This window comes from Gopherus flavomarginatus, chromosome 21, assembly GCF_025201925.1.
Source record: "Gopherus flavomarginatus isolate rGopFla2 chromosome 21, rGopFla2.mat.asm, whole genome shotgun sequence".
NCBI classification, from domain to species: Eukaryota; Metazoa; Chordata; order Testudines; family Testudinidae; genus Gopherus; species Gopherus flavomarginatus.
In genome coordinates this window covers 24,115,870-24,129,991 of record NC_066637.1, presented here as the reverse complement: position 1 = coordinate 24,129,991, position 14,122 = coordinate 24,115,870, and the positions used below count along the sequence as shown (strand labels likewise).

The window sequence follows — 14,122 nt, the reverse complement described above, 5'->3', positions numbered from 1 at the left end:
AAGACTCCCTCCACCAAGATTGAAGTATTTTGTCCCCAGATTGGTCCCTCTGGTCTGGTGTCAGCTGGTTCACTGACTTCTTAACCTTTTCCAGGTAAAAGAGACATTAAACCCTTAACTATCGGCTTATAACAGGAGAGAAGCCAGAGCCCTCACCCACTGGGCCCCTGCCCTGCCATTGGGAACCCTGCCCCGTCCCAGCTTGAACTGCTCGCTGCCCAGTGCCCTGCAGAGCTGGGGAGGGAACCCCGCCCTGCCCCATCAGGAATGACGCTCCCCCCCTCCCCTTCCAGAGCTGGGGATGGAAACACAGCGCCCCGCTCCAGCAGGAACGGATGCTCCCACCTCCTCTCCGAGCCGGAGGGAAGGCAGTGCTACCCTCACTGGATGGCTGCTCCCCCCCGTCCCATGGAAGAGCTGGGAGGGAAGGAAGAGCCCCACCAACGCAGAACGGCCGCTCCCAGTGGCCTCGCAGAACTGGGCAGGGACCTGCGCCCCACCCCACTTGAATGGCACTCCCCAGTCCACTGTCAGAGCAGGGAAGGAACCAGCACACCTGCCCCCGCAGGAAAGACTGCATCCCAGTCTCCTCAAGAGCTGGGGAGAGAACCCAGCGCCCTCCCAATCAGGAATCTGCTCCCAGTCCCTTCGCAGGCTGGGAGGGGACCCAGCGCCCCACCCCCCTGCAGAAATGGTGGCCCCACAGTCCCCTCGCAGAGGTGGAGAGGAAGGCAGCGCCCGCACATCGCAGAAAGGCTGCTCCCCAGTGTCCTGGAACAGCGGGGGAGGGAAGGGAGCGCCCCGTCCCTCGCAGGAATGGCCGCTCCCCAGTCCCCTCACAGAGCTGGGGACAGAACACAGAGCCAAGCCCCTGTAGAATGGATGCTCCCCAGTCCCCTGGCAGAACTGGGGAAAGAAAAAAGCACCCCACCCCCGCATGAACGTTCACTCTCCAGTGGCTTTGCAGATTAGTTTGACATGATTTGTTCTTTACAAATCCATGCTGGCTATTCCCTATCACCTTACCACTTTCCAAGTGTTTGCAGATGATTTCTTTAATTACCTGCTCTATTATCTTCCCTGGCACAGAATTAAACTAACTGGTCTGTATGTCTCCTGGGTTTGTTTTTATTTCCCTTTTTATAGATGGCCACTATATTTGCCCTTTTCCAGTCTTCTGGAATCTCCCCCAACTCCCATGATTTCCCAAAGATAATAGCTAGAGGCTCAGATACCTCCTCTATTAACTCCTTGAGTATTCTAGGATGCATTTCATCAGGCCCTGGTGACTTGCAGGCATCTAACTTTTCTAAGTGATTTTTAACTTGCTCTTTTTAATTTTATCTTCTAAACCTACCCTCTTCCCGTAAGCATTCACTATATTGGACATTCCTTCAGACTTCTCAGTGAAGACCGAAACAAGAAGTCATTAAGCATCTCTGCCATTTCCAAGTCTCCCGTTACTGTTTCTCCTCTTCACTGAGCAGTGGGCCTTCCCTGTCCTTGGTCTTCCTCTTGCTTCTAATGTATTGATAAAAAGTCTTCTTGTTTCCCTTTATTCCCATAGCTAGTTTGAGCTCATTTTGTGCCTTTGCCTTTCTAATCTTGCCTCTGCATTCCTGTGTTATTTGCCTATATTCATCCTTTGTAATCTGTCCTAGTTTCCAGTTTTTTATGACGCCTTTTTATTTTGTAGGTCACGCAAGATCTCGTGGTTAAGCCAAGGTGGTCTTTTGCCACATTTTCTATCTTTCCTAACCATCAGAATAGCTTGCTTTTGGGCCCTTAATAGCGTCCCTTTGAAAAACTGCCAACTCTCCTCAGTTGTTTTTCCCCTCATCTTGATTCCCATGGGACCTTACCTATCAGCTCTCTGAGCTTACCAAAATCCACCTTCCTGAAATCCATTGTCTCTATTTTGCTGTACTCCCTTTCTACCCTTCCTTAGAATTGCAAACTCTATGATTTCATGATCACTTTCACCCAAGCTTCCTTCTACTTTCAAATTCTCAACGAGTTCCTCCCTATTTGTTAAAATCAAGTCTAGAACAGCTTCCCCCTAGTATTTTTCAACTTTCTGAAATAAAAAGTTGTCTGCAATGCAGTCCAGGAACTTATTGGATAGTCTGTGCCCCGCGGTGTTATTTTCCCACATATATCTGGATAGTTGAAGTCCCCCATCACCACAAATTTTGGGCTTTGGATATTTTGTTAGTTGTTTGAAAAAAGCCTCATCCACCTCTTCCACCTCATTAGTGGCCTGTAGTAGACTCCAGCACGACATCACCTGCGTTTTTCCCCTTTTAGCCTAACCCAGAGACTCTCAACACTTCCATCTCCTATGTCCATCTCCACCTCAGTCCAAGTGTGTACATTTTTAATATATAAGGCAACACCTCCTCCCTTTTTCCCCTGTCTATCCTTCCTGAGCAAACTATACCCATCCACACCAACATTCCAGTGTTGTGTATTATCCCACCAAGTTTCAGTAATGCCAACAATGTCATAGTTGTATTTATTTATTAGCACTTCCAGTTCTTCTTGCTTATTACCCATACTTCTTGCATTTGTATATAGGCATCTAAGATACTGGTTTGATCTTGCCTCCCAGCTTTGCCCTGACCCTCCTTTCTCTCTGCCATTATAGCCCACGCTTCCTCCTGTTTCCGACCCATCTCCCAGGTCTTGTTCCCCACTTACCTGTGGGGTTTGCTCACCTGTCCCCGTCGAACCTAGTTTAAAGCCCTCCTTACTAGGTTAGCCAGTCTGTGCGCAAATAAGGCCTTTCCCCCCTCGAAAGGTGAAGGCCATCTCTGCCTAGCAGTCCTTCCTCGAATAGCATCCCGTGGTCGAGGAAGCCAAAGCCCTCCTGGCGACACCATCTTCACAGCCAGGCATTCACCTCCCGATGCATCTGTCTCTGCCCGGGCCCCTACCTTCGACAGGAAGAATCGAAGAGAATACCACCTGCGCTCCAAACTCCTTCACCCGTACTCCCAGAGCCCTGTAGTCACTCTTGATCTGCTCAGTGTCACACCTCACAGTATCATTTGTGCCCACATGGATGAGTAGCATGGGGTAGTAGTCCTTAATGAGCCATCAAGCAGGCTAGGCAGAACTGACACCAACTTACTGGCTTGGGTGTTCCCGGGAAGCATAGCACAAGTTTGAAATATGGGCAGCATAGAGCCAATATTCATAAAGTCAACAACAAAAATGATACACATCTAGAGATAGCATCATTATAATCAGCCAATCAGAACCTCTCCGTACACCCTTACACGACAACCTTTCTACAATATTGGGTGCAAATATATAAGTGGTTGCAACAGTGATCTATAGTTACAGAATATGTCAATAACATCACAGGAGGTGACACAGCATCAGTGAGACTGATACTGGAATTTTGCCTCCAGTTTTGGTGTCCTCATTTGAAAAGATGTTGTGAAATTGGAGTTGGGCAGCAAAGAGCCACCAAATGTTCTGAGGTCTGGAGAAAAAATGCCTTCTAGTGAGCTACTGAAAGAGCTCAACCTGTTTAGCTTATCAAAAGAAGATTGAAAGGTGACGTTCCTTAATGGAGAGAAAAGATTAGCTGTTAAAGGGCTCTTGAATCTAGCAGAGAAAAGCATAACAAGACCCAATGGCTGGAAGGTGAAAAGAGACAAATTCATATTACACTTAAGGCACAAATAGTCAACAGCGAGGATGATTCATCACAGGAACAGGTACCAAGGAAAGTGGTGGATTCGCCATCTCCTGATGTCATTCAATGAATACTAGATGCCTTTCTGGAATGTGTTTGCCCCAAAAGTAGCTATTGTGTCATACAGGAGGCCTGTGATATGCAGGGTCAGATTAGATGCTCTAATCATCTCTTCTGGCCATAAAGTTGACTAATTTCTGAAAAACGGAGTGTAGCATTGGGAGCAGCATCTGATGTTTTCCTGTCTAGCCGGCTTGCTTCCTAGAACGAATGCTCCTTGAGTGAGGTGACCACAGGGAATAGCTCAAACCTCCAAAGTGCCTGGCCAGAGGCAGGACATTGGCACAGCAAGGAGGGTGTGGCAGTGACATCACAAAGGCCTTTTGCGGACCTCAGACTATTGGTCAAAGGTGGTGGGGAGGTGGTGACCTCACAGAGAGATGCTGACATCAGCCAGGCAGAGAGGGGCGAGGGCCAGGGAAACCTCAGAGACCCCTGTGCCTTTGCTTCAGCAATTCTCCTTCTCCAGGTCTCTCTTTGAGGACTGAGAAAGTATTTGGGTTCAGGTACGTGAGCACCAGGAGGAACCTCTTTTGAGTTTTCTCCTTCCTTTTTCCTGATTTTACTAGAAAACAGCCGTCCCTGTTTAGAAGGTAAGAGCCTCCTCGAGGTTTGAAACCTGTTCAGTCTGATCCATCTGGTGACAGTTGAATTCTAGGCATGGAAAGCACGAGCTTAAGGTGGCAGAATTTTATTCTGTACCTGGGATTTTCTCCCTTAGAATCACTGGGAACATTAGGTTTGTCCTTTTTGTTTCACCTTTTCCTCCATCCATCCATCCCTCCTCTTTCTCTTCTTCTCTCTTGCTTCTGGTGTCCCCTCTGGGTGTGTGTGTGTGTGTCTGTGTGGTGTGTTGCGGGGAGTGCTCGCAGCTCCCACTATGGGAGGTCTATCCAAAAATGTGGGGCTGAAATAGTGCTCAGGCAGTGATCCCCACCAGTGACCTGGCATCCTTTGGGCTCTTTAGTGAGAACGCTCAGCCTCTCATCCTCAGTCTCTACCCTGATTGGCTGAGCTGGGGGTTATTGACAGGGAGGAGACTCAGGTCCTTGTTGTTCTCTTTGAAGACCAAGTAAATAAGTCATAACCAGTTATATGTTTGATGAATTTTGCTGCTTCTCTGCATTAATGGTCTCTGAGCAGTTCACGATTCTCTCTAATATTGCAGTTCTCCTCAAATACTTGCTGAATAATTACTGTGCACTGTTGTTGATCTGGAGCTCATCTGAGAGCACTTTACTCAGGTCATTCAATGTCTGAAATTCAAGATCCGATGGTTAGTTTGAACATCAGGGCTCTTGGGTCCTACTCCCAACTCTGCCACTGGCTGGCTGTGTGACCTAAGACAAGTCAATTCTCCTTTCTCAGCCTTAGCTTCTCCGTCTTTCAAGTAGGGATAATAATGATCTGCTCCTACCTACCTTACGGTATGTGGAGGCAGGACTGGCTCTAGGTTTTTTGCTGCCCCAAGCAAAAAAAATTTGTCTGTCCCCCATCCCCCTGCTGCCTGAGCCCTGGGTTCTCCCTGCACCCCGTACCCCCTGCCTTCACAGCTCTTGGCCTCCCCCACCCCCATCCCCCTGCTGGCCCACACCTGGCTCTACCCCCTGACCCTCACCCCCCTGCTGCCCCAGCCCTAGGCTCTACCCCTGACCCTCACCCCCCTGCCGTCCCAGCACTGGGCTCTCCTCCCCACACCTGCACCCCCTGCCAAGCAGCCCTGGGCTCTTGCACAAACACACCCCATGCTGCCCCAGCTCTGGGATCTCCCCCACCAGTGTTCCCCCACCCACACACCCCCTGCTGCCCAGTCCTGGGCTCTGCCCCTCCACCTGCACCCCCTGCCGCCCCAGCCCTGGGCTCCTCTCCCCACCTGCACCCTCCTTCTGCCCCAGCCCTGGGTCACTGGTAACTTGCTCCCGGCGGGTCATTCAGCAGGAATTTTGGATGTGCACAGAACACAGACAGGATTGGTTCCCACATGGTTACAGAGCTGCAGTAAAGTGGAACAATTTTCAGCTTGTGTGATTGGTGGATATCTGGATGCATATTGTAAGACTGTCCTCCATAAATGAGGACAAGTTGAGGTGCCTTTATTATTCTTTCTTCCACTCTTCTTTTCTATGGGAATTTGCCAGTGCAATATCACTGTCTTCCTTTTAAACAAACAAAAGGCAATGGCTGTTGAAAATAGCAATTCCAGTCCTAAAAACCTCTGGGAGCATTTCTTGCTCAATTTTATCCTACTTTTTCTACAGCAAGTTACAGTGGATCAGTATATTTGATTTGGGAGAAATGAAGTACCAGCTGCCCAACTGAGCTTGAGCACTCCTGAATTTTGAGGTGTTCAAATCTGGAAGGCAGGTGCTAGATTCCCTTTCTGAATATTAGCTACATCTGGAAAGGAAAAGTTAATTTCTGCTTCCATGGCTCAAAAGTGGAAATCCTCCTACGTGCCTGGTACTGTATCTAAAGCTGCTCAGGTCCAGTAGAGCCTCCCCTCCCTTACTTTACATTTTAATTCTATGGGACCCACATACCTCCCTTGCTAGGCTTCAGATAGAGAGGGGCACTGTCCATTTAGTTCCCCCCAATTCCTTCTTTGGGGGCTGCAAGGTGAGGTCACACCAGTGTCCCTAAGCCAGTCTGGGGATGTCTTCTGAAGGGGATATCTGGGCCAAAGCCTTCTACTCCTTGGGCACATTTGTTCCCCATTCACAGTGCCACCCGCTCTAGCAGTGAGCTCTCCATTCACAGCAAGCTGCAGCATGAGGTTTCACCTACCATACTCCCTCCCTCTCCCTTCCCTGTTGATAGCAGCCAAGGGAATGCTGGGAAATGTAGTTCTTTCCCGGCTCCAGGGCTGGCTCTATAGGCAGGGAGCTAACCAAGGAACTACAGCTCCCAAGGCTCCCTGTTGGTTCTCAGCTCCCAGGCTTCAGAGTAGCAGCCCTGTTAGTCTGTATCCGCAAAGAACAGGAGTACTTGTGGCACCTTAGAGCCTAACAAATTTATTTCAGCATGAGCTTTCCTGAGCTACAGCTCACTTCTTCGGATGCACAGAATGGAACACACAGACAGGAGATATTTATACATACAGAGAACATGAAAGGTGGAAGTATGCATACCGACAGGAAGAGTCTTATCAATTGAGATGAGCTATCATCAGCAGGAGAAAAAAAAAACTTTTGAAGTGATAATTAAGATGACCCATAGAAGGTGTGAGGAGAACTTAACATAGGGAAATAGATTCAATTAGTGTAATGACCCAACCATTCCCAGTCTCTGTTTAAGCCTGAGTTAATTGTATGTAATTTGCATATTAATTCGAGTTCAGCAGTCTCTCTTTGGAGTCTGTTTTTGAAGCTTTTTTGCTGCAAAATTGCCACCTTCAAGTCTGTCACTGAGTGGCTGAAGTGGTTCCCCTGGTTTTTGAATGTTATGTTCCTGATGTCAGATTTGTGTCCATTTATTCTTTTGCGTAGAGACTGTCCGGTTTGGCCAATGTACATGGCAGAGGGGCATTGCTGACACATGATGGCATATATCACGTTGGTAGATGTGCAGGTGAACGAGCCCCTGATGGCGTGGCTGATGTGATTAGATCCTATGATGGTGTCACTTGAATAGATATGTGAACAGAGCTGGCATTGAGCTTTGTTGCAAGGATAAGTTTCTGGGTTAGTGTTTATGTTGTATGGTGTGCGGTTGCTGGTGAGTATTTGCTTCAGCTTGGGAGGCTGTCTATAAGCGAGGGCTGGCCTATCTCCCAAGATCTGTGAGAGTGAGAGATCATCTTTCAGGATAGGTTGTAGATCTTTGATGATGCGCTGGAGAGGTTTTAGTTGGGGGCTGTAGGTGATGGCTAGTGGCGTTCTGTTATTTTCTTTGTTGGGCCTGTCCTGTAGTAGGTGGCATCTGGGTACTCTTCTGGCTCTTTCAATCTGTTTTTTCACTTCAGCAGGTGGGTATTGTAGTGTTTAAGAATGCTTGATAGAGATCTTGTAGGTGTTTCTCTCCGTCTGAGGGATTGGAGCAATACGGTTGTATCTTAGAGCTTGGCTGTAGTCAATGGATCGTGTGGTGTGTCCTGGATGGAAGCTGGAGGCATGTAGGTAAGTATAGAGGTCAGTGGGTTTCCAGTATAGGGTGGTGTTTATGTGACCATCGCTTATTAGCACAGTAGTGTCTAGGAAATGGACCGCTTGTGTGGATTGGTCTAGGCTGAGGTTGATGGTGGGATGGAAATTGTTAAAATCACGGTGGAATTCCTCGAGGGGTTCTTTCCATGAGTCCAGATGATGAAGATGTCATCAATGTAGCACAAGTAGAGTAGGGGCGTTAGGGAACGAGAGCTAAGGAGGCGTTGTTCTAAGTCAGTCATAAAGGTGTTGGCATACTGTGGGGCCATGCGGGTACCCATAGCAGTGCCGCTGACTTGAAGGTATATATTGTCCCCAAATGTGAAATAGTTGTGTGTGAGGACAAAGTCACAAAGTTCAGCCACCAGGTTAGCCATGATATTATCGGGGATACTGTTCCTGACAGCTTGTCTTTGTGTGGAATGTTGGTGTAGAGGGCTTCTACCTCCATAGTGGCCAGGATGGTGTTTTCTGGAAGATCACCGATGGATTGTAGTTTCCTCCTCAGGAAGTCAGTGGTGTCTTGAAGATAGCTAGGAGTGCTGGTAGCATAGGGCCTGAGGAGAGAGTCCACATAGCCAGACAATCCTGCTGTTAAGGTGCCAATGCTTGAGATGATGGGGCATCCAGGATTTCCAGGTTTATGGATCTTGGGTAGCAAATAGAATACACCTGGTCGGAGTTCTAGCCATGTGTCTGTACAGATCTGTTCCTGTGCTTTTTCAGGGAGTTTTTTGAGCAGATGGTGTAGTTTCTTTTGGTAACTCTCAGTGGGGGTCAGAGGGTAATGGCCTGTAGAATGTGGAGTTAGAGAGCTGCCTAGCAGCCTCTTGTTCATATTCCAACCTATTCATGGTGACGACAGCACCTCCTTTGTCAGCCTTTTTTATTATGATGTCGGCGTTGTTCTTGAGGCTGTTGATGGCATTGTGTGCAGTACGGCTTAGGTTATGAGCAGTATGTGCTGCTTTCCCACAATTTCAGCCTGTGCACATTGATGGAAGCAATCTATGTAGAAGTCCAGTCTGTTGTTTCGACCCTCAGGAGGAGTCCATGCAGAATCCTTTTTATTATAACCTTGGTAGGAAGGATTCTGTGGGTTAGGATGTTGTTCAGAGGTGTGTTGGAAGTGTTCTTTGAGTCGGAGATGACAAAAGTAGGATTCTAGGTCACTGCTCCCAGGCTGGATCCCTCTTAGCTGCTGCCCCTGCAAATGGGCTGCCCCAAGTACCTGCTTGCTTTGCTGGTGCCTAGAGCCACCCTGGGACCGACACATGTTTGTTTTCATCCTCTGAGTCAGGAAACCCACAAAGCCTCTGCTTTTTTACTGGGGCAGGCAAAAATAAGGTGACACTAAATTCTTCTGATTGCTAAAAGCAGGTTTAGGGAGTTGTGTATTTTGAAAAATAAATAAATAAATAAATATCCTTCTAACTAGCAGCATGAGATAAAAAGAGACCACAGACAAACCTTGTCAGTAAGGGCTAATGTCCTAAATGGGAAATCAGCAGCGGTTTGTAGCTGGGGGAGCGTACAGTCTGAATGTGTATGACCTGACCCCAGCCCCCACCCCCACATAGCAGTAGGGCTTGGCACTCTCTCTGCATTGATGTGGTGGCTGAGTGGTTAACCAAGCAGTGACAATTCAAGGAGGTTCCCTGAGTCGGTTTCATTCCTCAGGAGATTCTGCACAATAAAATTCTGTGCACAGTAGTTTAAAATTCTGCAAATTTTATTTGCCAATAAATAAATGTGGAGGCTCCAGCATGGCAGTGGGGAGCAGAGTCTCTTGGATGCTCAGAGGTGGGATATCACCCTGCAGCCCCCTCTCCCTTCCAGGGAAACAGACTCTGTGGCGAGGCTGCACCTCTCTGCTGCCTACTTCAGGAGCTCCCAAAAGACTCCCCAGAACTGCTCATGGGGGGTACATGACCACTCTTGTGGCTTCCCTTTGCTTCCCCATCAGAAAGCCTGAGCAGCTGGCCCCGGGTGATTGGAAAGGGCCCGGGGGTTCCTGCCACCACTACCGCAGCACAGTGGGGCTAAAGCAGATTCCTGCCCACCCTCGCTTCACACGGTGCACCACCCCCAGAAGCATCTGGCATGTCCCTGCGGCCCCTGTGGGGTGTGTCTCTTGCACGCTGCGCCTGCCCCAAGTGCCAACTCTGCCATTGGAACTGCGACAATGGGAGCTGCAGGGTTGGTGCCTGTGGGCAGTGGTGCCAGGGGACTCTCCCAGCCTCCTCCATGTAGGAATTGTGCCAAATGGGGGTGTGGGTCACTTTCAGAAGCTGCCTGAGATAGGTGCCACATCCCAACCCCCTGCTCCAGCCCAGAACCTGCACCTCATGAACCCAAAATCCCTCCTAGAGCCTGCCACTGTCCCCCTTGCACCCCAACCCCCTCCCCCAGCCCAGATTCTGCACCACACCCAAACTCCATCCCGGAGCCTACCACCGCCCCCCCTGCTTTGTTGGTGGCTTTGTTCCAGCTGCTGGGGAAATACCACAACGTTAAAGAAACCAACGGTACCAAGTCCTGCAGCGTCACCTGTGGGGTTTCCACAAGAGCATCCATGCTGAGGAGCCAGTCAGCATGTGACTGTGTGACCGGATCAAATGACAGCTGGCCGAGTTCCAGGAGATGAGGCTGCAGCTGGCCGATATGAGCAGGAGCACTGAGTGAAGGGAGAGGCAGCTCCCCTACATTTTTGTGGCCTGCAGGGAATGGAGACAAAGCAGGGGGATGCGGGGACTCAGGGCAGGACCTGCGGATCTGATAGTGCAGGACCACAGTCGCTGGAGGAGGAGAGAGAGTCCCGCAAGAGGAAGCTGCTAGTGGGAAGCAATAAGTGCAGGGTACAAACCAGCCAGCTGAGAGTCACAGGGGTCTAGAAAATGAAATGGCAGCAGGTCCCATGGTGTAATGGGCAGCACTCAGGACTTTGGATCCTGGGTTTAAATCTCAGTAGGACCTCCTGGAGCAATGCTGGTTTCCTGCAAAGCCATGGAGCTCAATGTGTTGGCTCCCCTCCCTCAGGGTGAACTAGAGTGAGTTTTTTCCCTCCTGCTGGGTGACTGATGCCCACTGGAGATAGGTCTTTGGTCCGGACGGTTCAGTGGGCTGGCTGCTATAGGTTGGGGTCCTTGAACTTAACACTCTGGCTGGAGAGCCCTGCTGTTGACCATATGGTTGTTTCTCACTGCTTCACCTGATGTCCACAACTTTGGTCCCTGCAGCTGCCACACTCTTCCTCTTGCCCATGACATTCAAAGGAAGGAGTGCCAGGGCCAGGCTTCATAGTCAAGGCTAGGCAGGAGGGAGGAAGAGTCCCAGGCTGGAGCCCAACACATCTTTCCTGCTCTGGGCACCTAGAGCAGAGGCGGCTGGTGCTGACAGCTCCAAGGGAAGGTTTATAAGCCACAGAGCAACCGAGGGCAGGGCAAGAGGAGGAGATAACCATGCCTATGCATGGCCAGCAGACAGCCACAAAGACACCCGGCCAGCCTGCTCCATGCCATGCCAAACCCCCACTGAAGGCCACACACAGACCAGCATTCGTTCTGCGGCCGGCATCACAAGGTGGTTGGAAAGCAAGAGGGGCCTCTGACCATTCCTAATGCAACCCCCTCAACCCCTAATCCATCCATGAATCAAGGAGACAAGACCCTCAGGCAGCAGAGGTGCAATGGATTAGTGCACAGGACTTATAGTAGCAGTGCTGAGGGAATGATGCTGAAGCTGTGAGTTTAAACCTCACCTAAAGCACTAGTTTTCTTTAAGCAAATGGCTTCTGCCAATCATTTTGTCCTGCAGAAAATACAATTCCAGCTCAAAAGACACCGAGGTCCCCTTGCTTTACAGAGAGCAGGGCAGATTCCACAGATCTACCAGGCTCTGCTCTCTACCAGCCACCTGTGTCAGGAGGGATCAGACAGAGCCCAGAGCGCTGCCCCTGACTCCCCCTCAGTCTTTGCTCCCCAAACCACCTGTGTGCTCACCCTCTTCGCTGTGAGACTCCAACCATGCCTGGCCTTCTATATTTTGATGTGTTTTTCGTCTGTCGTGTTGATCTGCATGTGGGTCCTGTGTGATTTTGGTGGATGCCTGGCATAGTTTTGGGTGTGTGTGTGTATGATTTTTGCATACAGATTGTTTTTTTGCTTAGTATTCTTTTGGTATGTGGTTGTTGTGCTTTCTTGTTGTGGGCTTTTGCTGTATTTTTTGGTGTGGATTTGTTCTTTCTATATTTTGTGTGGCTTTCCCTTATGTGTATATGGCTCTGTGTGCTGTGTGGGTTTGGTTTTTGTTTATGTCTGTGTGGGCCTGTGCAGTGTGTGATTTTCTCTTTCTCTCTGTGTGTGTTTGTCTCTCTGTTTGTATCTTCATGTGTATATTCACAGGAACTTTTCAGAATCTCCACAGCTTTGCCAATTTTCACCAGGAATTTTTCTCCATTAACAAATTCTCACATGTTCCCTACCAGTTTGTGACCATTGCCCCAAGGGCATGTCGGTCTCAAGGTTCTGATTTCCCATTGACCCTTCTCCCTTCTATTGGGACTGGGAACTAGCCAACCAAAAACCCCACTAAGTTTTAGTAAAGGGCCAACAGTCCCTTACACAGCCAGCCCCATGAGGGTCACCGATGGCCAGAGAAGGCAGCACAAGCTGATCCCATGGTGTAATAGGCAGCACTTGGGACTCTGAATCCTAGAGTCTGAGTTCAAATGTCAGTGGGACCTTGTGCTGGTTTGTGTAAAGCCCTGGAGCTCAAAGCGCTCAATTTCCCTGTCTCCAGTTGTTTAAGAGTGAGTCTTTTCCCTCCTGCTGGGTGACTCACACCCACTGGAGCCAGGTCTTTGGTTGAGGTGGCTGCAATGGATTGGGGTATAGAAGTGGCTACGGCTGCCTGTAGTCCTGTGGTTTGACCTGGTGGTTGGGATTCTTGCTGCTTCACCTGATTCCCACAAGTTTGGCCCTTGTGCTTGCTGCCACACTTTTCCTTTGGCCCACACGGCGCTTGAAGAAAGGAATGCCAGGGCCGGGATTAATAGTCAGGGCTTGGCAGGAGGGAAGTGGAGCCCAGCCTGGAGCCCCTCACACCTTCCCTCCTCTGGACACCTAGAGCAGAGGCTGCTGGTGCTGACAGCTTCAAGGGAAGGTTTATAAGCCACAGAGCAACTGAAGGCAGGGCAAGAGGAGGGGAGGACCATGCTTATGCATGGCCAGCATACAGCCACAAAGACCCCCAGCCAGGCTGCTTCCTGCCATGCCAAACACCCACTGAAAGCGACCCACAGACCAGCATGCAAGGGAGCTGCTGATGCTCTGTCACCAACATCAGAAGAAGCTAGGAAAGCAGGGCCAGCCCCCTGGTGTGGCCCCTGTCTGTTCCCACTCACAGTGCTCACTTTTGCCGTGGGGCAGGAGACTTTACCCCAAGAGGCTTTTCCCCAGCTGGCGAGAAGCAGAGAAACATGTAGGTTCCCAAGGCGCTATGTAGCAACCCCCTCAAGCACAGGGACAGGTGCACACTTGGAAGAGGGAAACTGCTCTACACGCCAGCCCGGGCAGCTGCCCATTTTCTTTGGCAAGTCAGGAAGGGCAGAGGCTAGACTGGAAGCACCTGGGGCTCATGCCCCAGTCTTTGTGACACTCACCCCTGAATTCCTTCCCAGGTCTCTAGCTGAAGCCAGAGCACTGGCCTGAGCGGCCAAGAAGAGGTTCCAGCCCTGAAGGGAGCAGGAATTTCAGCACGAAGGTAAAACTGCAGCAACACAACCCTGAAGTAACTTGAACTCTCAACTCCTGCTCTGAAGTCAGATGCCTTAGTCATTAGGCCACATGAGAAAAGCCCCTCCAAGCACTTCTTTAGAAAAGGCAGACACTGTGTTTCTCGGGTCTTCTACTGAGGGGGCTGAGACTCTCTGGGCACAAGAAGTAGAGTTCCCAGCAACACGTGAGAATTAATTCTATGGAGCCAGATGCAGGACTTTGGCAGGGAGGCTCAGGCATGGGGGATTGGGGTGCAGTGGATGAGCTGGCTGTCTAGGTGAGGAGATTTAGTGACCCTCAGGTGCAGGAGAGAGGAAGAGAAGGAGGATTTGGCAGTGGCCATGGAGAAGAAGAGGAGGGGTGGAGGCTCCTAGCAAGCCTGGCTAGCTCAGTCAGTAGAGCATCAGGCTCTTAATGGGAGGAGCCAGGGTTTGAGC

General features: G+C 49.9%; 1 long non-coding RNA gene across 2 annotated transcripts in view; it reads right to left on the bottom strand.

Annotated features, from left to right (window-relative positions):
• Positions 1 to 14,122, bottom strand: part of LOC127038607 (uncharacterized) — a 131,574-nt gene that overhangs the window by 78,492 nt on the left and 38,960 nt on the right. The window lies entirely within an intron of this gene.